Raw genomic sequence first — 25,136 nt, forward strand, 5'->3', positions numbered from 1 at the left:
GCGGTGAACACTAGGCAAGCACTGGCAACCAGCTAGCTTCGGTAACCACGATGGCAGTGGCGCCAGCGGCAAGCTCCGCTGGCAGAACCAGCACCAGCAGGCAGCAAGCACCAGGCGGACCAGAGTAACCAGCCAGCGGCCCGGTAACGCCAAGGCAGGCAGCCCAACCGGCCATGGCAAGCGGCACTGGCAGCAACGCAAGCGCCGGCGCCAGCAGCGGCGGCCAGCGGTGGTAGCACCAGCGGTAGTGGCGCCAGGCAGACGGTAACAACCACTGGCGGCAGTAACATGGCCAGCGGTAGTAACCGCCAGCGGACGTGCCTGTGAACGATGCCGGCCAGGCTGTAACGCTGGCGGCGGCACGGCGTAGGCAGCGGTAAGCACCAGCAGGCAGCAACCGCCAGCGGCAGGCAGCTCCAGGCAGCTGACCAGCAGCCAGCATAGGCGGTAAGCAACCAGCGGCCAGGCAACGCACCAGCCATCCAAGCAGCACCAGCGGCAAGACCAAGCGGCCATTAACAACCGGAGCGAAGCGGTAATGGCCAGGCGGCGGTAGCACCTGGCAGCGGCAGCAACTGGCCCATCAAGTAGCACCAGCAGGCAACAGCGGCTAAGCGGCAGCGGCGGTAATGCAGCCAGCGGTAGTAACGCCTGTGGACAGGCAACGCGCTGGCAGTTAGGCAACCGGCCAGGCAGCAGCAACTGGCAGGCGGCGGACTTTGGTGGCCCGGCGACGCAGGTGGCAGCGGCGGCCAGGCCGGCAGCCGTGGCTGGTAGGCAACAGCCGGCCAGCAGGCAGCAACTGGCCAGCGGCCAGTAACATAGGTGGCAGGCAACCTGGTAGGCAGCAGCAGCCGGCTGGCAGCAGGTAACAACCCAGCAGCGATGGCCAACAAGTGCTATGGACGGCAACCAGGCAGGCAGTAACCGGCCAGGCAAGCAACCCGGCGGCCGGCGGCTGGCTTGGCAAATTAACCCAGGCAGCCCAGTGGCACCAGCCCAGCGGTAAGCAACCAGCCGGCAGCAGCAACCGGCAGCCGAGCAACGCAGCGGTAACGCCAGCGGCAACGACAGCGGTGGCAGCAGCCAGCACTGTGGCAGCAACCACCAGCAGGCAGTAACGCTGGCGGACGAAGTAGCACCGGCGGTAACGTAAGCAGCCAACGCCAGCGGCAAGCAATACTGGCGGCGATAACGCAGCAGCCGGTAAGACCAGCGGTAGCAGCCGGCCAGCAGCAAGCCGGCTGGCAGCAACAGTAACACCAGCAGGCAACACTAGGTAATGGCCTGTGACCAGTAACAGCCAGCCGCTGGGCAACCAGCTAGGCAGCAATGTACCTAGGCAAGCCCCAGTGGCACCAGGCCAGAGTAACGCAGCAGGCAGGCAACCACCAGCAGGCAACGGCTGGTGACGTGGCTGGCCGGCGACGGTAACGCTGGTAGTTTGGCGGCGGCAGCAAGCGGCTGGTGGCGCGGCAGCAGTAACACCAGCAGGCGGAGTAACGCAGCAGGCGTGCAACGCCTGGCAGGCCGCGCTGGCTTATGGCGGCGCCGGCGCTGTGCCCGCCAGCAGCGAGTAACAACCGTGGCGGACGCCAACGACGTAACACCCCAGCAGGCCGGCGGCTGTTGGCAACAACACCAGCAGCAGTAACACCAGCAGGCGAAGTAACTAGGTAGCAATAACGCAGGCAGCCAGCCCTAGGCGCAGTGGCCGTGGCTTTTGGCAGCAAGCACTTCTTGGGAACGGTAGCACCCAGGCAGCAGTGGCTTGCCAGCAGGCAGTAGCACCAGCGGTAACATAAACAGCAACCAGCTGGCCAGGCTGGTATGGCTTTTCCAAGCAGGCAGGCTGGCCAGCCAGCAGGCAAGCACCAGCAGCGCTGGACCAGCGAGTAGTAACACCAGCAGGCGGACAACTTTGGCTGGTAACCACTGGCAGCAGTAACACCAGCAGGCAGGTAAGCACCAGCAGGCAGTGGCACCTGGCAGCAGGCAACTGCTGGCGGTAGCAGTAACGTAGGCAGCAGTGGACACCAGCGGCAGCAACGCTGGCAGCAGACAAGCACCAGGCAGGCAGTAACGCCAGCAGTAGGCAACCGCCAGCAGCAGGTAACGTAAGCTGGCAGCAGCACCAGGGCAACAGCGGCTGGCGTATTTCAGCAACTGGCAACGCAGCCAATGCCAATAACAGCCAGCATGACACCAGCGGTATTCAACGCCAGCAGGTGGTTCAGCAGCCGGCGGCGGCTGGTAATAGCAGCGGCGGCAAGCACTAGGCAACGAAGTAACGCAGGCGGCAGTGAGCGCATGGCAGCATATGGCACCAGGCGGCGATAAGCGGTGGCCAGCGGTAACGCCAAGCACTGGCAGTGGCAACCAGCAGCCAGCAGCCTGGCAAGCAACCATCCAGCCGCGGTAACGCCAGCGGCGGCAAGCGCCAGCAGTAGCAACCTGCCAGCCAGCAGCAATAACACCCGTAAGCAGCAAGCCGCCAGGCGGGCAACGCCGGCGGCAGCAGCATAGGCGAATCAAGCAACGCACCTGGCAGCAGCACCACGGCGGCGGTGCACCTAGCAGTAATGCCAGCTGGCAGCAGCAACTGGCCAGCAAGCAACTGGCAGCCGGTAACAGCCAAGCGGCGACCAGGCACCTGGCGGCGAACTCGGCCAAGCAACGCAGTGGCAATAACGGCAGGCTTCAGTAGGCAGCAAGCACCAGCAGGCAACGACTAACCATCTAGCAGGCAACACCTGGCTGGCAGCAAGCACCTAACAGCAGGCAACTAGCACCGGCAAGCAACGCCAGACGGCACGGCGGCTGGACGCTAACTGGCGCGGTGGCAGCAACACCGGCAGCAAGCACCTAGCGGCCCGGCAACGCAGCTGCGGCCAACTGGCGGCAAGCTCGCTGCCAGCGGCCAACCGCTGGCCAGCGAGCAACGCAGGCAGGCGAAGCAGCCGGCTTGCCGGACCGGCAACACGGTGGCGGCGCGAACAACCACTGGCCAGGCAAGCAACGCTAGGCGGCAAGCCCAGGCACTACGCCGGCAGCAGCACTGGCGGCACGCAGGCGCGGCAGCCGGCAGCGGCAACGGCGGCGCAGCGGCGCACTGGCAGCGGCGGCACCAGGCAGCGGCGGCACTGGCAGCGCGGCAGGCTGCGGCAACGCAGCGCAGCAGCACGGCGCAGCAGCACTGGCAGGCACCAGCGGCACGGCAGGCAAGCAGCGCTGCGGCGCAGCACGCGGACTGGCACGCAGCAGCACTGGCGCGGCACTGCAGCGCAGCACCAGGCGGCAACGCGGCTCCGGCTGGCAACGCTCGCGGCGGCAGCACTGGCAGCGGCAAGCACTGGCAGCAGCAGCACGGAGCGGCGGCAGCACGCAGGCAGCAAGCACCGCGGCAGCAGCACCGGCAGCGGAAGCACCAGCGGCAGCACTGGCAGCAGCTAGCACTGGCAGCAGCAACCGGCAAGCGCTGCAACGGCAGCAACAGCCAGCGGAGCAGAAGCAACATTAGCAGCAGCAACACCAGCAGCAGCAACACTAGCAGAAGCAACACTAGCAGCAGCAACACAAACAGCAGCAACACTAGCAGAAGCAACACTAGCAGCAGCAACACTAGCAGCAGCAACACCAGCAGCAGCAAATCCCACTTCCAAGCGGAACTTTGCTTCCAGCAGCACTTTCAGTATTGTATTCTCGGTAATATCAGGAGTTGTGAATATATATATACATCATCAGTATACCCTAAATCAGGGTTCTCCAACCTGCGGTCCGAGGGCCGTGTGTGGCCCTTCTAGGAAATGGATACGGCCCTCACATGAAATTATGGATTCACTTTTGTGTAGGTTCCCTACTGCACAGTGTCAACCAAACCTCCGTGTGGCCCTCGTCACACATTTAACCATCATTTGTGGCCCACTTGTGCAGGAAGGTTGAGGACCACTGCGACCTAAGTGATCCTCCTTATCAGGATATCTGATTTTGTCAGCTGTGTTCATCATTTCTTTGAACAACACAGGAAAGAAGGCATTTCCACTGGGTGTCCTCACGTCCATTCCAACTCCACATTGCACAAACAACAAATTCATGACAACCTTTCCACTCGACTTCGACCTACCTTGAACACTGATAAAACCTATTTCATTCAGTTTGGAAACAAAGCTGCGAAAAGGATTTAGAAGTTGTGGTTAGCAGTAATCTAAAACCAAGACAACAGTGCATTAGTGTTCGCAATAAAACTAACAGAATTCTTGGCTTCATATCAAGAAGTATAAATAATAGAAGTCCTCAGGTTGTTCTTCAACTCTATATATCCTTGGTTAGGCCTCATTTAGATTATGCTGCACAGTTCTGGTCACCGTATTACAGAATGGATATAAATGCTCTGAAAAACGTACAAAGGAGGATGACAAAGTTGATCCCATGTATCAGAAATCTTCTCTATGAGGATAGACTGAGGCCCTGAATCTGCACTCTCTCGAAAGACGTAGAATTAGGGGGGATATGATCGAGGTGTATAAATGGAAAACAGGAATAAATAAAGGGGATGTAAATAGCGTGCTGAAAATTTCCAGCCAAGACAGGACTCGCAGCAATGGTTTCAAGTTGGAAAAATTCAGATTCAGGAACGATATAGGAAAGCACTGGTTTGGTAATAGAGTTGTGGATGAGTGGAACAAACTCCCGAGTACAGTTATAGAGGCTAAAACGTTGTGTAGTTTTAAAAATAGGTTAAATAAATACATGAGTGGGTGTGGGTGGGTGTGAGTTGGACCTGACTAGCTTGTGCTGCTGGGTCTGGTGCAGTGCTCCATCCTTGAGTGGAGGTGATCAGACTGGGTGGGTCATTGGGCTAATCCGGGGGGGGTGGGTCATTGGGCTAATCCGGGGGGGGGGACATTGGGCTAATCCGGGGGGGGTGGGTCATTGGGCTAATCCGGGGGGGGGGGACATGGACCTGCTCCGCATGGGTCAGTAGGCCTGTTGCACTGTTCCTTCTTTCTTATGTTCTTATGTTCTTATTAACATAACGCTAAACGGATCATCAGTCACTAGACTCACAGAGGGAAAATTCCTAGGTATCCACCTTGACAGTAGCCTTAAGTTCCGGACACACATTCAACAAATCACCAAGAAAATCTCCAAGACTGTAGGCATACTATCAAAGATAAGGTACTACGTTCCACAATCAGCTCTCCTGGCACTGTACCATTCACTCATATACCCTTATCTTACATATGGAATTTGTGCATGAGGATCAATAACATCCAATCACCTAAAACCCCTAATAACCCAGCAAAAGGCAGTAGTAAGAATGATGATAAATTCCCACTCCCGCCAGCACACTCCACCAATTTTCAAAAGTCTGAATCTGCTCACCATTACTTATTCATGTGTCTACTACATACACAGAACAATACACGCAAATATAAACCCTCCACTCAAACTTCTCCTCACCAACCTAAACAGGACACATGACCACAACACAAGACACAGATCTCTTTTTGATATACCTCGTGTCCATATCACACTGTGTAAAAACTCTATGCACATAAAGGGCCCCAAAATATGGATTTCATTACCAGAAGATATTAAAGTAACCCAGTCTGAAAATCAATTTAAGACTCTTCCCAAAAGCCACTTAATCACCCTAGACTAAACACTAAATACTCAGTACACACTTACTCACCTATGTACTCCCACATCATAACTTCAACAATCACTTTGAACCTTTTATCCATTGTTGACAGGAATATAATTGAATCATTGTTTTCACAAAAAGCATTTTCAAATATATGAATATATTTTTTGTCTTATACAAATTTTGATTCATTTATAATTAATAATCTACTATACAACTATGAAATAATTATTATCCTACTGTACAACTATGATATAATCCTTAGTATTAAGTAGTCTGTAAGCCAATAATGTTAAGTTGGCCCATAATGCCATAAACATAAGCCAGTAGATAGGTCTAACATAGTACTCACTATCGATAATGAGGTATGCCACGAAACATCTAAGGTGGCAAATTGCTTTAATTCCTACTACACATCTGTTGCATCAACACTAGTAAGTAAACTACCAGCTGCATCAAATACCTTTATCACAGACTCTGATAAGTTTCAAACATACTATACCAATAAAGGGGTAACCCCAAACAGTTGTCAACTAGTAAGTGTATCTCATGACTTTATTCAAAAAGAACTAAGCAGGTTAAACCCAACTAAGAGCACAGGCCCTGATAACATCCCGTCTAAGTTCCTAAAAGATGGTGCTTCTGAACTGCCAATCCCTATTGCTCACATAATAAATCTATCAATCACCACTAATACCGTACCGGAGGGGTTCAAGGAGGCCAGAGTTACTCCTATCTTCAAGAAAAATAGTAGGTCTGATGTAAGCAACTATAGGCCTGTTAGTATACTCAGTATAATATCTAAAATTCTAGAGAGGGCGGTGTATTCTCAAGTAGTTAAGTACCTTAATGACAACAACATTCTCCATAGCTATCAATCGGGCTTTAGAAGATCCTACACAACCGACACCTCCCTTATTAATCTGATGGATTACCTGAGAACTGAAATGTCAAAGGGGAACCTCATAGGTATGGTAACCTTAGACCTGCAAAAGGCCTTCGATACTGTCAACCACAATATATTATGTAATAAACTTCAAGCTATCGGTATAGGTTCTGTAGACTGGTTTAAGTCCTACCTTAGCAACAGGAGACAAATAGTCAAAATCAACAAAACAGAATCAGAACCCCTGCCGATAACATGTGGAGTTCCCCAAGGTAGTATTCTGGGTCCCTTATTATTCTTGTGTTATGTCAATGATATGCCTATCAGTGTCAAGTGCAAACTCCTACTGTATGCAGATGACAGTGCTCTGTTAGTGTCAGGTAAAGACCCACAAGATATTGCTAATGTTTTAACACTGGAACTGGAGTCCTGCAGCAAATGGTTAGTAGACAACAAACTATCATTACACCTAGGGAAAACTGAAGCCATTCTCTTTGGCACGAAACATAAACTGAGAAGGGTAAATAATTTTAATGTTCAATGTAATGGGGAGCCCATCACTTTGGTTTCATCAGTAAAATATTTGGGAATCCCCTTTGACCCATGCATGTCAGGAGAATTGATAGGGAACAGTGTAGTAAAGAAAGCGAATGCCAGACTGAAGTTCCTGTATAGACAAGCACAGTGTCTACCTACTGAGGCTCGCAGGACCCTATGTCTAGCCCTTATACAAAGCCATATGGATTACGCTTGCTCTTCTTGGTACTCTGCCTTGACAAAAAAACTGAAAGATAGACTGCAAATCACCCAGAACAAAATCGTAAGATTCATCCTGGGGCTGGGACCAAGAGAACATGTTGGCCAGGATGAATTACAGCAGTTGGATATGCTGAATGTTGAAGACAGAGTAAACCAACTGAAGCTAAATCATGTTTATAAAATTGCTCACAAACAATGTCCAGAATATCTTGCTGTCAATTTTGTCAAAGTTGAGAACCAAAGCAATCATAGTACTAGGGGGAGAGAGCACAACTTTGTAGTACCCACAGTCAGTGGCCAGGCTTCAAACGCCTTTTATTGTATAGCAATAAAGGAATGGAACAGACTACCCGCACATGTCAAAGCCAGTCATAGCATGAACCAGTTCAAGAAGAGTGCCAAAAGGTGTCTGATGAATGTAGCTACAGAAAGGGAGGGGAATGATTTTCTATTTTTTAGCTAAAATACGTGTAAATTTTACCTTATTCCTAGTAATGACCCTCGTATTGTAGATAGTCTTAATGACCTTGGTGTAGTAGATAGTCTTTTTAGTATGATAATAAGATGTTATCTTCATTGTAGAATAATAAGAAAATATTATAACCTTTATATTATAATAATAAGGTAAAAGGACCCCAATGAAAATAAGTCACTCTGTCTGACTTTTTTGGGTTATCCCAGGTTCTCTACACATATGCTGCTATGTATGATAATTCTATGTAACTGTATTTGTGTATACCTGAATAAACTTACTTACTTACTTACTTACTTAATGCCTAGGCATAGTAGAGGCTCTCTTTCCATTGCAACCCACTATTGTAAATACAAAATCTCAATGTCCTGTTTGTGTCATGTGGGGTTCGAAACGTGGATGGGGGTAAGGACACTCACGTAGGCTGGTTAGTACGTATAATTATAACGGAAAGTATGGGAAGCACCATCAGCCGCCCTGCCTCTTTCTGTTCTCTATCTCAGACTGCTCCACCAGTGCCTAGAGGGTGAGCTGCGTTCAAAAACATGCTATGGTCAGCAGCAACGTGAATAACAGTCAGTGTGATTCACACAGACGGTTGGTAGTGAGTCATCTACTGGTAACTGGTTACTGGCAACTGCTACTACTGAGATTTGCAAAGACATAAAATAAATAAATAAATAAATTGACAAATTACAGTGAAGAGAGAAGGGAAGAAAAGATTATATACGAGAGGGATCATCTTCCCTGGAAAAAAAATATGACTTAACACCTTATGTCTTTTAAATGTTTCTTAGTTGATATTAGTAGTTCATCTCTAACTCTCACCTGCACTGCTTGGTCAAGTATGATTACCCCTTCAACTGTATAAAAGACATCTTTCGACGAATGATGATGATGATGATGCTAATAATAATAATAATAATAATAATAATAATAATAATAATAATAATAATAATAATAATAATAATAATAATAATAATAATAATAATAATAATAGTAATAATAATAATAAATATAATCATAATATTTATTTAAACAAGTACATAATACAACTGCTACAGACCATAGCTGACCTCAGTGACCTACTGCTATATAGAAAGCCTCTGGTTAAGCAGACCATTTCAGACAAATTAAGTAAATTGTGTCCCCAGGATTCGACCCACACCAGTCAATTAACATCCAGGTACCTATATTACTAAAAGGTGAACATGGACAGCAGGTGTCTTAAGGAAACACGTCCTAACATTTCCACTAGTACCGGGGATCGAACCACGGACCTCAGTGTGCAAGTTGAGTGCACAACCAACCCAGCTAAGGGCTGAGCAGTGCTTCTACCTTTAAAGAAAACATATATCTATAAGTTTTAGTCTTCATAATATATCCACTATAATAAATTTATATAAATCTGACGTAAATAAGATGGACAATATTACGTGTATCTCGTAATAATATAGCACCTGGGAAAATTTCTGTAATTAGTCGCATAAAGTAGGGAAACAAGTCGTGGACTTCAAGATCAAGAAAGAGAATCTTAGTTTATTGTTAGTGGATTTGTGTTTGAGAAGAACTTGCCTAAGTATGGGCCAGTAGGTATGCTGCAGTGTTCCTCCTTTCTTATGTTCTTATGTCTGCTAAAATCAATGATAAGTCTATTATCGTCGACCCAGAGTCACTCTTACACCGCCTGGTAAGAGCAGCTACTGAAGTCTCAGGTGTATCTGGGTCATGAAGACTCATTCCAGAGGTCAAAAAGGTCAGCACTTCAGAACAAAATCACCTTTATAACACTCAAGATATTTTAAAAGGAAATGTTTCGGTGTTGAGGACCTTTCTCGTTCCAGTGATTATATGAATACAAGAATCATAGATATAAGTGAGGTAAGAGTATTTAGGTCAGGTATAAGCAAGGTCAGGTCAGGTTTAAGGATATGTTAGGTCAGGTTTGAGTGAGGTTACCTGATCGTTGTGTTGCAGTGTGGGCGTGTTGCTGTGTTCCAGTGTAGGCGCATATTGCTGGGCGTGGCGAGACGTGGGCGAGGATCATGTGGGCTAAGATGATACACAAGTTCTAGTATGGGCTTCCTGCATTAAGAGAGATTTCTAATCACCGACACATTCTTAATTATAGTTTGGTGTAGACTAGGCGGACGTCTCTCCAACGCCAGGGAACCTTCAGTGTTCCCGTGATCAACACGCTGTTCTGTTCATCATTGTTCAACGCTTACCATGTACCTAACTAGTGAGGTACAATATCAAGCTGGCTGAGAAGGTACAAGAAAATGGAAGCAAGACAGTTCTTGCAGAAGGCGGTGTCGCTTTGTTTACTGCCCAGAAGTAAAATTTACTTCCGTCGGTGACACGACCATCATTGGAGAAGACACGGCCCTCTTGATATCATTTTGCTTTCATGCTGATTACACTTCCTTCCATCTCTTCCTTAACTTTGACACAAAGCAAAATATGCGACAAAATTTAGAAAATCTGGAGCATTCACTGGCAGCAGATTTCTTTATGAATTCACTCAGATTGTGACTACGTCACGTCTGCTGGGTATAGAGCAAGCCATTGTGTACAATAGGAAAGAGAAGCTTACGACGATGTTTCGGTACGTGTGACTTTGTAAACGGTCCAGGTAGGACCGAAATGTAGTCGTAAGCTTCTCTTTCCTATGTTCGGATTATTTGTATATTGTTCCAGTCGCGGTATTGTGCTTTTCTGTTCTTCATGAAAGCCATTGTTTTGACGAAGCTGGAAAGTGATATTTATTTCAAGAAGCAGACGGAAGTTTTCTGCCGAGTAACATCCACGAAGTCCCTTCAGCTGGAGAAGAGGCTCTTGTTTGCCTCTATAAAGGCACTCTAGCTGGAGGGCTGGAACAACAACATTACCTGGAATTTCTTGAACTTTTCTCCAAGCTCCTCTTCTATGCAGGCTCACACTCGGCCATCAACAGCTGCATCAGTATGTTAGCTCAGTGCCAGTGTTTATTTTCAAGTTCACAAATTGATGGAATCAGAAGATTATGGGTGGAAATTGATCTATGGTGGTGCCGGGTCACCGGCACCACCATAGACCCGGAGCAGGACCCGACCTGACGAACCTACCTGTACCTGATCAATGGCTTACAGACAACAGAGAGAAGTTCTTCTGAAAGTGATGATATAGAATCTCAAACGTGACTGTGATACGGCATGATGCACCAGCAAAAACAGGTTCTAGAATAATGAATTAGACACTTGCGCAACACTTGGATATTGGTATTCTGGAAACGCTTCGCCAACCAGTAGCTTCCTCAGTCCAATACAGAGAAGAATGGTTGAAGATTAGAAGTTTGAAGCAGTCAGTCCCTCAGCCTGGAGTCGATGTTATCAGGTCATTAGTACAGGTATGGAGCATCCTCATCCATCCTACAGAGTGCAGGCACTGTACTTCCCGCCTCCAGAACAACAACATTCTCATCCATCCTACAGAGTGCAGGCACTGTACTTCCCGCCTCCAGAACAACAACATCCTCATCCATCCTGCACAGAGTACGCAACAACATCCTCATCCATCCTACAGAGTGCAGGTACTGTACTTCCCGCCTCCAGAACAACAACATTCTCATCCATCCTACAGAGCGCAGGCGCTGTACTTCCCATCTCCACGATTCAAGTCAGACTAATCGTTTTTCCCTGAATCCCTTCAAAAATATCACACCGTTCACACTCTAACAGCACGTCAAATCACTAAAACCAATTGCCTCGACTCACCCTGATCTGAAGCGTTCACACACACACACACACACACACATCTGCTTGATGCTCAAGCAACTACCACTAAAAACCACCTCCTTTACCCTCGCCTCCTACCTCTCTTTCCACCCTGAATTCATCCACACTCCAAGTCATCCTTCTAGATTGCTAGAATGACTGAACTAACACTCATCTTACTGGGGAGTCCTGAGGTGCCTGGCTTGGTGTTATATTCTAGATTGAAGGTGAGTTTCTAGTCTACCTGACAGGTAATTAGAAACCTGCCTGATAGAAGAAAACATGTGCATATCTTTGTCAACAATATAGCACGTAGGAGAGTGCAACTTAAAGGTCCAAAACGGACCATGTGCGGGTTATTTGTGTATACTGTTGTATTATACACCGATGTGCATGTTAATAAGATGCAATGTGAAGTGTATAATACTTTATTGAGAAGATCATCCGTCCACTAGAGACTTTATTGATAAAGTCTCTGGTGAGCGAAACGTCGTTCTAATTAAATGAGAGAAATTGCACATTGTATCTTGAGAACATACAGAGTTGACCAGACACCTGTTTGCTACACCAGGTGACCACGTTATTACTGCAGTGACCACGTTATTACTGCAGTGACCACGTTATTACTGCAGTGACCACGTTATTACTGCAGTGACCACGTTGTTACTGCAGTGACCACGTTATTACTCCAGTGACCACTTTATTACTGCAGTGACCACGTTATTACTGCAGAGACCACGTTATTACTCCAGTGACCACGTTATTACTGCAGTTATTACTGCAGTGACCACGTTATTACTGCAGTGACCACGTTATTACTGCAGTGACCACGTTATTACTGCAGTGACCACGTTATTACTGCAGTGACCACGTTATTACTGCAGTGACCATGTTATTACTGCAGTGACCATGTCATTACTGCAGAGACCACGTTATTACTCCAGTGACCACGTTATTACTCCAGTGACCACGTTATTACTGCAGTGACCACGTTATTACTGCAGTGACCACGTTATTACTGCAGTGACCATGTTATTACTGCAGTGACCATGTCATTACTGCAGTGACCATGTCATTACTGCAGTGACCACGTTATTACTGCAGTGACCTACAGTGACGACGTCATACTGCAGTGACCACGTCATTACTGCAGTAACCATGTCATTACTGCAGTGACTACGTCATCATCGCAGTGACCACGTGCATTGCTTCACTCTGAAGGACTTGAGGCGTTACCACCGCCCGTTCCGCGAACGGACAGGAAGGGATAACGGATGTGGGGGAGGATAGGGAGGCGAGAGCGAGAGAGAACGTTTGGCTAGTACTATCCCACTCCATTATCTTCCTCCTCCCGCACTAAATAATAATAATAATCTTTATTTCTATAAGTACATGATACAACTTATACAGACCATAGCTGACACCCATGACATACTGGTATATAGAAAGCCCCTTGTTATGCAGAGCATTTCGGACAAATTAGGTCGATTTTATCTCCGTGATGCAACTCACACCAGTAGACTAACACCCAGGTACCTATTTTACTGTTAGGTGAACATGGACAGCAGGTGTCTTAAGGAAACACGTTCTAATGTTTCCACCCGTACTGGGAATCGAACCAGGGACCTTAGTGTGTGAGCTGAGTGCGCTACCAACCCAGCTACGATACACCTAAACAGTACCATCCCACACACTCGAGGTGTCATAAACACTTCTCACACTTAAGTTCATGGCGAAGCACTGAACCCGTAAGGGTCAGTAAGTTTATTTAGGTACAGGTACACTTAAATACAGTTACATAAGTCATACATAGTAACATATGTTTAACAGTTCGCAAACAGGCGAAATTATTTACCAACATTATGTCTCAGTCCACAACAGGACTCGAACCTGCAAACTCGGCATCAGAGTACACAGTACTTTATCCAGAGGATTCTGGCTGTCTGGGTAAAGTATTGTGTACTCTGATGCCGAGTTTGCAGGTTCGAATCCTGCTGTGGACTGAGAGATATCAATAGCAGCATATGTGTAGATTACCTATGATAACCCAAAAAACTCAGTCGAAGTGACTTATTTCCGCTGGGGTCGTTGTTCACACACACACAACACCTGAGGAACAGGAGGCGATCAGGTCTGGTCCTAGAAATGAGAAGATTAATCTAATTCCTTGGATAGTTTGGACTCACTAAAGTTTCAGCCATTGGAAATACATTTTGCCTGACTTTTTTGGGTTATCCCAGGTTCTCTACACATATACTGCTATGTGTGACACTCTATGTAACTGTATTTGTGTATACCTGAATAAACTTACTTACTAGCAAGTTGTCTGGCCCCGAGGCGTGAGGGAGGTGCCAAGGCAGCAGCGGTGAGTGCCACTAGATGACTCTGCCGTTCACAGAGGAAGATGACTCAGTGTCAGACACAGGGAGAATGTGGCAGTTATCTGAGTGGGAGGGAGGGGAATTATCAGAAGTGAGGGAGGCAAGTGTGTGTGTGTGTGTGTGTGTGTGTGTAGGTGCTGCTTGTGACGTGGGATACACGTCTCACACTCCCGGTGTAGGTGGTAGTGAAGGAGGAAGTGGGTGTAGGTGGAGTTTATGAGAACATTAGTGGGAACTACGTTTCAGATTCTTGTAGGTGGTAGGTGAGGGAGAGGATGTGTGTGTGTAAGCAGTGCCTGGACTTAAAGACCTACTGGAGGTTGTGATGGACGTACTCACCTACTCACCTAGTTGAGGTTGCAGGGGTCGAGTCCAAGCTCCTGGCCCCGCCTCTTCACTGGTCGCTACTAGGTCACTTTCCCTGAACCGTGAGCTTTATCATACCTCTGTGTATGTGTGTGTGTGTGTGTGTCAGAAGTGCCTGGACTTAAAGACCTACTGGAGGGTGTGATGGACGTGTGTGTGTGTGTGTGTGTGTGTGTGTGTGTGTGTGTGTGTGTGTGTGTGTGTGTGAGTGAGTGAGTATGTGTGTGGGCAGTGCCTGTGAGAGCATCACTGAGACCCAGGTCTTGGTGGGTTGCCAGGGGTGGTGATGGTGGTGGTGTCTGCTCTGTGAGAAGCTTGGCTGCCTCCGACGACGCACCTTTCTCTTGGCTTCCCTCACTAAGATGCTACTCGAGGCTTGCTGGCGTTCCTCCCTTACTCCTCGTACCTAACTGCTACAATGTCCAGCTTACAAACAAGACCACCTGGGCTCGATCTTCCGGCCAGGCGAGATATATGAGCGCCTCCCTCCAAGGAAAATAAGTCACTTTCTCTGACTTATTTTGGTTAACCTGAGAAATTTACACATACGTTCATCTACGTAAGATAATTGTACTTATTTGCTCCTGTACCTAATTAAACTTACTTACCTGTTGCCCCTCTTCACCTAACAGTAAATAGGTACCTGTTTAGTCGCATCCTGGAGAAGAGGACCAAAAGGAACCAAACAAGAATAAGCGGCAATAATTAGATTCTCGCGTTAGTTATCCAAAGAAAATACTCAGCAGTATTAAATTAGGCCTCTGAGAATCATTTATATAAAATAATTCCCAGTTATTGCTTGGGCGTACGTTCCTTCAGAGGCTGTGACACGCTCACCAACAACACTCCATCCTCCTCCATATCAGCACACTCAAGAAGGAATCTTTTATCGAGCAGATTTCGATCTGATCTGCGATTTCAAGGGATGTCCTTGAGGCAATGTTGCAAGTCCACCGTATAACAATTTTTTTTTTTTTTTTTTTTTTTTTTTTTTTTTTTTTGAGAGAGAGAGAGAGAGAGAGAGAGAGAGAGAGAGAGAGAGAGAGAGAGAGAGAGAGAGAGAGAGAGAGAGAGTCTGTGGACATATCCACACACCTGCCAGAGAGCCAGACAGACAGCCAGACAGTCGGACAACAAACCAGACAGCCAGCCATACAAACACATCTACAGACATAACTTACATGAGAAACACGTTGTCTCACCCATCATGAAGGCTGCCTCCATGCCGGCCAGGGGCTCACCATCCAAGGAACTAGATCTGTTCTCCTTCCTCGGATCAAATACCCTTTTTCTTCTTCAGGGAAGGTGCAGTTTGCTTCGAGGATCCTGCTGCTTCCGATGACCGCAAGAGTAGTTATGTACAGTGATTACTTGCATTGGTTCAGTGATGAATGTTGTCACTGCTTGGAGGACTATACCTGGAGAGAGAGTTCCGGGGGTCAACGCCCCCGTGGCCCGGTCCATGGCCAGGCCTCGTGGTGGATCAACCAGGCGTGCTTACCGCACGCAAACCGACGTAGAACCACAGCCCGGCTGGTCAGGATGTGACTTTAGGTGCTTGTCCAGCGCCTTCTTGAAGATAGCTCTGAAACACGGCAGAGTTTACCTGACATTTCTAAAAGTGACATAAAGCCGTCTGAAGTTCTTCAGGCGGCTTGATACAGCACTGATGCAAACCAATGACGAATATTACAAATGAAGGTGTTGCATGAGGCTGGCAATGAACCGTGCATCATTGCGAAGTCGTGTGATGCCCTTTGACACAACTGTTGTGACACTCGGAATGACAGACTTCAAGAACTGGAAACAGTGACCAAAGTAGCTGGGTTGGCAGCGTACTCACCTCACACACTGAAGTCCGTGGTTCGATCCCCCGCACAGGTGGAAATATTAGGACGTGTTTCCTTAAGACACCTGCTGTCCCTGTTCACCTAGCAGTAAAATAGGTACCTGGGTGTTAGTCGACTGGTGTGGGTCGCATCCTGGGACAAAATTAACCTAATTTACCAAATGCTCTGCAAAACAAGGGGCTTTCTATATGTCACTGATGTCAGCTATGGTCTGTATACCTTGTACATGTACTTGTAGAAATATGGTTAATTATTATTATTATTATTATTTATATCTGGTTACAAAGAGAAAGAGAGAGAGAGATAACACACATCAGTGGCAACTTGCTGTTAAAAGCTTCATTAATTTCAGTGAGGGACAGAATAGGACAAAACCCCCATCCTGTATGAGAAAATATGACAGGAAATCCATCTTACTTGATGGAATATGACAGGAAGACCATCCTGAGTGACGGAAGACGACAGGGAAAGCCCAGCCTGTGTGATGGAGTGTGACAGGGAACCATAGTTAATACTTGTTCCCAGTCTTATACATATAGCAAGGTACAGCAGCACACTGCGTGTGTACGTAAGTGAGCTATAGCCAAATAACCCCAACACAGGAGAGATTCAACGCTTCTATCGTATCATGGATCAACTTATTATCGTATCATGGATCAACTTATTATCGTATCATGGATCAACTTATTATCGTATCATGGATCAACTTATTATCGTATCAAGGATCAGCTTATTATCGTATCATGGATCAGCTTATTATCGTATTATGGATCAACTTATTATCGTATCATGGATCAGCTTATTATCGTATCATGGATCAACTTATTATCGTATTATGGATCAACTTATTATCGTATCATGGATCAGCTTATTATCGTATCATGGATCAACTTATTATCGTATTATGGATCAACTTATTATCGTATCATGGATCAGCTTATTATCGTATCATGGATCAACTTATTATCGTATCATGGATCAGCTTATTATCGTATCATGGATCAACTTATTATCGTATTATGGATCAACTTATTATCGTATCATGGATCAGCTTATTATCGTATCATGGATCAACTTATTATCGTATTATGGATCAACTTATTATCGTATCATGGATCAGCTTATTATCGTATCATGGATCAACTTATTATCGTATCATGGATCAACTTATTATCATATCATGGATCAACTTATTATCGTATTATGGATCAACTTATTATCGTATCATGGATCAACTTATTATCGTATCATGGATCAACTTATTATCGTATCAAGGATCAGCTTATTATCGTATCATGGATCAACTTATTATCGTATCATGGATCAACTTATTATCGTATCATGGATCAACTTATTATCATATCATGGATCAACTTATTATCGTATTATGGATCAGCTTATTATCGGATCAACTTATTATCGTATTATGGATCAACTTATTATCGTATCATGGATCAACTTATTATCGTATTATGGATCAACTTATTATCGTATCATGGATCAACTTATTATCGTATCATGGATCAGCTTATTATCGTATTACCGAGGTGTTCACGCCAGAGTGAAAGTTTGCTTGCAGCAATATTTTTACCCACAGGGGAAATGGTCAGTGTTTTCTTCAGTCCAGAGAAGAACGGTGGAAGATGAGGAGGAGTTTGATTCCGAAATGTTGCATAACTCTCTTATTGTTCAACTTGTCTGTTTTCAAAACCATTGTCATCACAGCTACTGAAAGTGTCTGTTGTACGGGAGAAACGTTTCCGCAATAAATAAGTGTTGCACATGTCTCATTCACCTCGTTTCTCTGATACACACAAATTATACAGTTTAGAGATTAATGTAACAACGATATTCCAGGGAGAGAGAATTTATAATGTTATCTTGAACTTTTAAGACTGAAGCCTCAGCCATGACCAATAGTTCCAGTGACTGATCTTTATGTGACCTAGACCTCTTGACCACCGTCAGGAGGTCCTGACCACCGTCAGAGGGTCCTAACCAGCGTCAGGAGGTCCTGATTAGCGTCAGGAGGTCCTGATTAGCGTCAGGAGGTCCTGATTAGCGTCAGGAGGTCCTGATTAGCGTCAGGGGGCCTTGACCAGCGTCAGGAGATCCTGGCCACCGTCAAGAGGTCCTAACCAGCGTCAGGAGGTCCTGATTAGCTTCAGGAGGTCCTGATTAGCGTCAGGAGGTCCTGATTAGCGTCAGGAGGTCCTGATTAGCGTCAGGAGGTCCTGATTAGCGTCAGGGGGCCTTGACCAGCGTCAGGAGATCCTGACCACCGTCAAGAGGTCCTAACCAGCGTCAGGAGGTCCTGATTAGCGTCAGGAGGTCCTGATCAGCGTCAGGAGGTCCTGATTAGCGTCAGGGGGCCTTGACCAGCGTCAGAAACATATGAAAAAACTCGTCCTCAAGTAACTCTGATCTAAAAAATCAATTACACCTGACTTAGCCATAAATATAGGCCTAAGATAAAGAGCATAACCCATAAGTAAGGTACAGGTACACATAGGTGCAATTACACATAAGTGCAATTACACATAGGTGCAGTTACACAAATCCAGGTGACTACAATTATCAGACACAGTCACATATATATATATATATATATATATATATATATATATATATATATATATATATATATATATATATATATATATAAATTACTTAGGATAACACAAAACAAGCCAGACGAAGTGGCTTGTTGACATTACTATAGCAAATAACCTACACACTGCTTGACATGACTGAACATTACACGAAGGTAACGTAATGACTTAATAATAACGTTTTGTGACGCTGTTGACCACAATATTCTGACTTCTAAACTAAGGCTGGACTTTGGAGATATACACAGTCCTTTGAGGAACATAGAGGCACAATATCCCGACTGAAACAATACACAAATAACCCGCACATAGGAGAGAGGAGCTTACGGCGACGTTTCGGTCCGACTTGGTCCATTTACAGAGTCACAGGTGACTGTAAATGGTCCAAGTCGGACCGAAACGTCATCATAAGTTTCTGTCTCCTGTGAGCGGGTTATCTGTGTATTTTACATAGTCCTTTGCCGTCACTCACGGCTGAGTGTGAGTTAGGCCTCCCTTCCATAGGCCAGTAGGCCTACCACTGTGCTCCTTCATTCACGTTTGAATAATTGATTTAAAAAAACTTACAGGGTGGTAAATAAGACACTAGCGCAAGACTCGCGTATCTTTATTCCGGAAACGTTTCTCCAACCAGTGGCACTGGACTGTAGAAGCGACTGGATAGGCGAAACGTTTCCAGTATACAGATACGCAAGTGTTGCACAAATGTCTTTTTCACTCATTGAAATTGAAATTAGAAGAAATTCAATTTCAATTTCAGTAGGTAGATCATTACTTCGCAGGAGGAAAGAGAGAGAAGTGGAAGTTAAGGAAGGAGAGAGAGAGAGAAAGTGAGCTAGAGAGAGAGTACAAGGAAGGAGCCTCGCTGTAAACACTAGACAGCTCCGCTGTAAGCGCTAAAAGATCATTAAGCGCAGAAAGAGCATCGCTGTAAGCACTGTCAGGAAGAACAGGCAACGAACACTATTACCAAAAAATAGCAGACATCCAGCATAATGTTTAGCCCACGTGAGGTGTAACGTCTTCTAAATGAAGGTCTCCTTATGTCTGGCGTGACCCACTTGTGATGGCTACACAGGACTAGCCACGAGTCTTACCAGTGTCTAACCAGAGTCTTGGCTACACAGGACTAGCCACGAGTCTTACCAGTGTCTAACCAGAGTCTTGGCTACACAGGACTAGCCACGGGTCTTACCAGTGTCTAACCAGAGTCTTGGCTACACAGGACTAGCCACGGGTCTTACCAGTGTCTAACCAGAGTCTTGGCTACACAGAACTACCCATGGGTCTTACCAGTGTCTAACCAGAGTCTTGGCTACACAGGACTAGCCACGGGTCTTACCAGTGTCTAACCAGAGTCTTGGCTACACAGGACTAGCCACGGGTCTTACCAGTGTCTAACCAGAGTCTTGGCTACACAGGACTAGCCATGGGTCTTACCAGTGTCTAACCAGAGTCTTGGCTACACAGGACTAGCCACGGGTCTTACCAGTGTCTAACCAGAGTTTTGGCTACACAAGACTAGTCACGGGTCTTACCAGTCTCTAACCAGAGTCTTGGCAACACAGGACTAGCCATGGGTCTTACAAGTGTCTAACCAGAGTCTTGGCTACACAGGACTAGCCACGGGTCTTACCAGTGTCTAACCAGAATCTTGGCTACACAAGACTAGCCATGGGTCTTACCAGTGTCTAACCAGAGTCTTGGCTACACAGGACTAGCCACGGGTCTTACCAGTGTCTAACCAGAGTCTTGGCTACACAGGTCTAGCACGGGTCTTACCAGTGTCTAACCAGAGTCTTGGCTACACAGGACTAGCCACGGGTCTTACCAGTGTCTAACCAGAGTCTTGGCTACACAGGACTAGCCATGGGTCTTACCAGTGTCTAACCAGAGTCTTGGAATGGTCACATCATCAAGAACTGACTGAATTTCATGTGTCCTGCAGCTGGGTTGGTAGCGCACTCAGCTCACACACTGAGGTTCGTGGTTCGATCCCCGGTACGGGTGCAAACATTAGGATGTATGTTTCCCTAAGACACCATGTTCACCTGGCAGTAAAATAGGTACCTGGGTGTTAGTCGACTGGTGTGGGTCGCATCCTGGGGACAAAATTGACCTAATTTAACTGAAATGCTCTATATAACAAGGGGCTTTCAATATACCAGTATATCACTGATGTCAGCTATGGTCTGTATAAGTTGTATCATGTACTTATAGAAATAAAGATTATTATTAATATTACATTTGCGAAATGTAGCAGACGACTGACGGCAACTGTCAACAACCCTCCATCACCCCCCCGTTCCCCTTGTCTGTCCTTTTCACCCTCCCTCTCCTCCCTTAATCCTCCCCTTTCAACCTACCCCCCTTTCCAGCCTCTGCTGTACCTGCCTCAGCTGGACTACCGTCCCTACCCAGCGCCCGGCGCACGGCTCCCGGCACACGGCTCCCGGCGCACGGCTTCATCCATTTTGCTTCTGAATTTCGGGTTCTCCTTAAAGTTTATTCAGGGACTTACATAAATCATCATACATTAAACAGCATATTTGTAGACTACCCAGGATACCCCAGAAAAAGTCAGTGACTTATTTCCGTATGGTGGATCTTAAGATGGCGTCCTTCTTGACTGAGAGTCTTAGACAAAGGTGTTATTTCTTTCTCTGTAATTATTCTGGTCTCCGTTCTATACCAAAAAACAAAATCTTCGGAATATTTTCCCGTTCTTTGACGTATAATGTAGTGACGTGTGATGGTCTGGAGCCCCTCACGGGTAGCTGGGTTGCTAGGTACCTGGGTAGCTAGGTGCCTGGGTAGCTGGGCTGCTAGATACCTGGGTACCTGGGTAGCTGGGTTACTAGATACCTAAGTACCTGGGTACCTGGGTTGCTAGTTACCTGGGTAGCTGGCTTGCTAATTACATGGATAGTTGGGTTGTTAGATACCTGGGATGCTGCTTTGCTAGGTACCTGGATAGCTGGGTTGCTAGATACCTGGGTAGCTGGGTTGCTAGATATCTAGGTAGTTAGGTACCTGGGTAGTTGAGATGCTAGATACCTGGGTAGTTTGGTTGCGACCTGGGTAGCTGGGTTGCTAGGTACCTGTATAGCTGGACTGCTAGATACCTGGGTAGCTAGGTACCTGGATAACTGGGTTGCTAGGTACTTGGGTTGTTAGGTACCTGGGTAGCTGTGTTGCTAGATACCTGGGTAGCTGGGTTGCTAGGTACCTGGATAGCTGGGTTGATGGATACTTGGGAGCGATATACTAGGGTAGCTGGGTTGCTAGGTATCTGGATAGCTGGGTTGCTAGATACCTGGATAGCTAGGTACCTGGGTAGCTGGGTTGCTAAACACCTGGGTAGCTGGGTTGCTAGATACCTGGGTAGCTAGGTATCTGGGTAACTGGGTTCCTAGATATCTGGGTTGCTGGGTTACTAGATACTTGGGTAGTTAGGTACCTGGGTAGCTTGGTTGCTAGGTACCTGGGTAGCTAAATACCTGGGTGGCTGGGTTGCTAGGTACCTGTATAGCTGGACTGCTAGATACCTGGGTAGCTAGGTACCTGGATAACTGGGTTGCTAGGTACTTGGGTTGTTAGGTACCTGGGTAGCTGTGTTGCTAGATACCTGGGTAGCTGGGTTGCTAGGTACCTGGATAGCTGGGTTGCTGGATACCTGGGTAGCTAGGTACCTGGCTAGCTGGGTTGCTAGGTATCTGGATAGCTGGGTTGCTAGATACCTGGGTAGCTAGGTCCCTGGGTAGATGGGTTGCTAGATACCTGGATAGCTGTGTAGCTGAGTTGCTAGGAACTTAGATAGCTGGGTTATTAGGCACCTGGGTAGCTGGGTTGCTAGGTACCTCGGTAGCTGGGTTGCTAGGTATTTGGGTAGCTGGGTTGTTAGGTAGCTGGGTAGCTGAGTTGCTAGGCACCTGGGTAGCTGGGTTTCTAGGTACCTGGGTAGCTGGGTTTCTAGGTGCCTGGGTAGTTAGGTTTCTAGGTACCTGGGTAGCTGGGTTGCTAGATACCTGGGTAGTTGGGTTGTTAGGTACTTGGGTAGCTGGGTTGCTAGGTGGCTGGGTACCCGGGTTGTTAGGTACCTGGGTAGCTTACTTTCTAGGTACTCGAGTAGTTGTGTTGCTAGGCACCTGTGTAGCTGGATTGCTAGGTACCTGGGTAGCTGGGTTGCTAGGTACCTGGGTAGCTGGGTTGTTGGGTATCTGAGTAGCTGGGTTGTTAGGTACCTGGTTAGCTGGGTTTCTAGGTACCTGGGTTGCTGAGTTGCTAAGTACCTGGGTAACTGGGTTGCTAAGTAGCTGGGTACCTCTGCTGTTAGGTACCTGGATAGCTGGGTTGAGCAGTTTCTAGGTACCTTGATAGCTGGGTAGTTAGGTTTCTAGGTAGATGGGTAGCTAGGTACCTGGGTAGCTGGGTTGTTAGGTAAATCAGTTGCTAGGAGCTGGGTAATTGGATAGTTGGATAGTAGTTCCACACATTAAAATCACTGATATTACCGCACCTCACAACGGTGGCAGTAAAGCAATACCTACAAACTATAGACCAACAGTGTTAACTTCACACATTCTCAGAATCTTTGAACGGGCTCTAGGAATCAAAATGGCTGGTTACACAGATCACGATAATTGAAGAATTTAGAGATTTGGAGCAGGTCGCTTCTGCCTTTGACAACTGCTAGACTTTTACATGGTCTTCGATGCACTAGAAAACAAACTTATTACTGATGTCATACAGAAGCCTTTGATAAGTGCGACTATGGTGAGATAGCAGATAATATGTGTGTAAGGGGGAATAACTGGAAAAGTGCGCAGAAGAAATGGATCCCAGGGAGAAATAATACACCGAGGAGGAGGCTGCCACCGTGACAAGCTCTTTTCCTCAAGGCACAGTCTTCGCCGCACTTCTATTTGTTAATTATGTATCTGATATAAACGAGGACATAGAACGTATATAGTAACACAATAATATCTTTAGGTAATGACATCAGAATCTCTATGAGGGTTGCTTCCGCTGATAGTACAGTGAATCTAGAGGAGGATATAACACAAGTCTTCCAGTGGGCCTCAGACAACAATGTAATGATCACTCTGGACAGGTGTAAGTTGCTTTAATATTAAAAAGTTGAGGAAATATAGACTGGAACGGAATGTAAGACAAACTCCGACGTTCAATAGAGTGAAAATTCCACATGCAAGACTTTGGAAAAACATTGTCAGAGAATCACAACAATGTCGCTGTTGCTACCGCAAGATGAGATGCTAAACCAGTGATGATTCTCTTCAAGTCACTTGCTCTCTCTGGGCTGGAAAACTGTTGTATACAATTGGTCTCCTTTAACGCAGTAGAGTTTACTGAGCTAAAAATCATACAAAGAACCTTCACTGTACATTTAAATTCAATCAGATATCCGAACTACCGGGATGCTTGAGGTTCCTTGAATCGTATTTCTTGAACTATAATCGAGAAAGGTACATCGTGATTTACACCTGGAAACTCCTGGAAAGACTAGGTCATAACCTGCACACCGAAATCATTCTGCATGAAAACGAAGTGCTTGGCAGACTCTGGAACGTACATCAGATAATGAGCCGAGGCACGATGGTTACACTAACTTGTTCAGCGTCAGAGGTCCTGGACTTTTCAAGTCTCTCTCCCTCCGTTCATAAGAATACTTACCAATAAACTTCTGGCTGCCTTCAAGAGCAAACTTGATAAGTTCTTCAAATCAGTTCCTGATCAACCTGGCTGCGGTGCATACGTTGGATTGCTTGTGACCAGCACCGCCAGCCTGGTGGATCAGGCCGGCAGTCAAGAGGTCTGATATGGAACCGAGCTACGGGGGCGATGACCCCCTGAAGAGGCATAAAGTAATCATATGTTAAAGGTAATTATATATATAAACATACATAACCCACTGACTCCATACCTTATCCTCACCAACATTACTCCCGCCAGGTATACTCCAGGTATACTCCAGGGATACTCCAGGTACACTCCAGGTATACTCCAGGTATACTCCAGGTATACTCAGGTATACTCCAGGTACACTCCAGGGATACTCCAGGTATACTCCAGGGATACTCCAGGTACACTCCAGGTATACTCCAGGTACACTCCAGGTATACTCCAGGTATACTCCAGGTATACTCCAGGTATACTCCAGGTATACTCCAGGTACACTCCAGGTATACTCCAGGTATACTCCAGGTATACTCCAGGTATACTCCAGGTATACTCCAGGTATACTCCAGGTATACTCCAGGTACACTCCAGGTACACTCCAGGTATACTCCAGGTACACTCCAGGTACACTCCAGGTACACTCCAGGTACACTCCAGGTACACTCCAGGTATACTCCAGGTACACTCCAGGTACACTCCAGGTATACT

At 46.6% G+C, this 25,136-nt stretch overlaps 1 long non-coding RNA gene across 1 annotated transcript in view; it reads right to left on the reverse strand.

Annotated features, from left to right (window-relative positions):
• Positions 1 to 14,444, reverse strand: part of LOC138853515 (uncharacterized) — a 102,540-nt gene extending 88,096 nt beyond the window's left edge. Inside the window, exon 1 of the long non-coding RNA XR_011392688.1 lies at positions 13,835 to 14,444. This is a non-coding gene — a long non-coding RNA (uncharacterized lncRNA). The remainder of the gene's footprint in view (positions 1 to 13,834) is intronic.
• Between the last annotated feature and the right edge of the window lie 10,692 nt (positions 14,445 to 25,136).

Source organism: Cherax quadricarinatus, chromosome 32, assembly GCF_038502225.1.
Source record: "Cherax quadricarinatus isolate ZL_2023a chromosome 32, ASM3850222v1, whole genome shotgun sequence".
NCBI lineage: Eukaryota > Metazoa > Arthropoda > Malacostraca > Decapoda > Parastacidae > Cherax > Cherax quadricarinatus.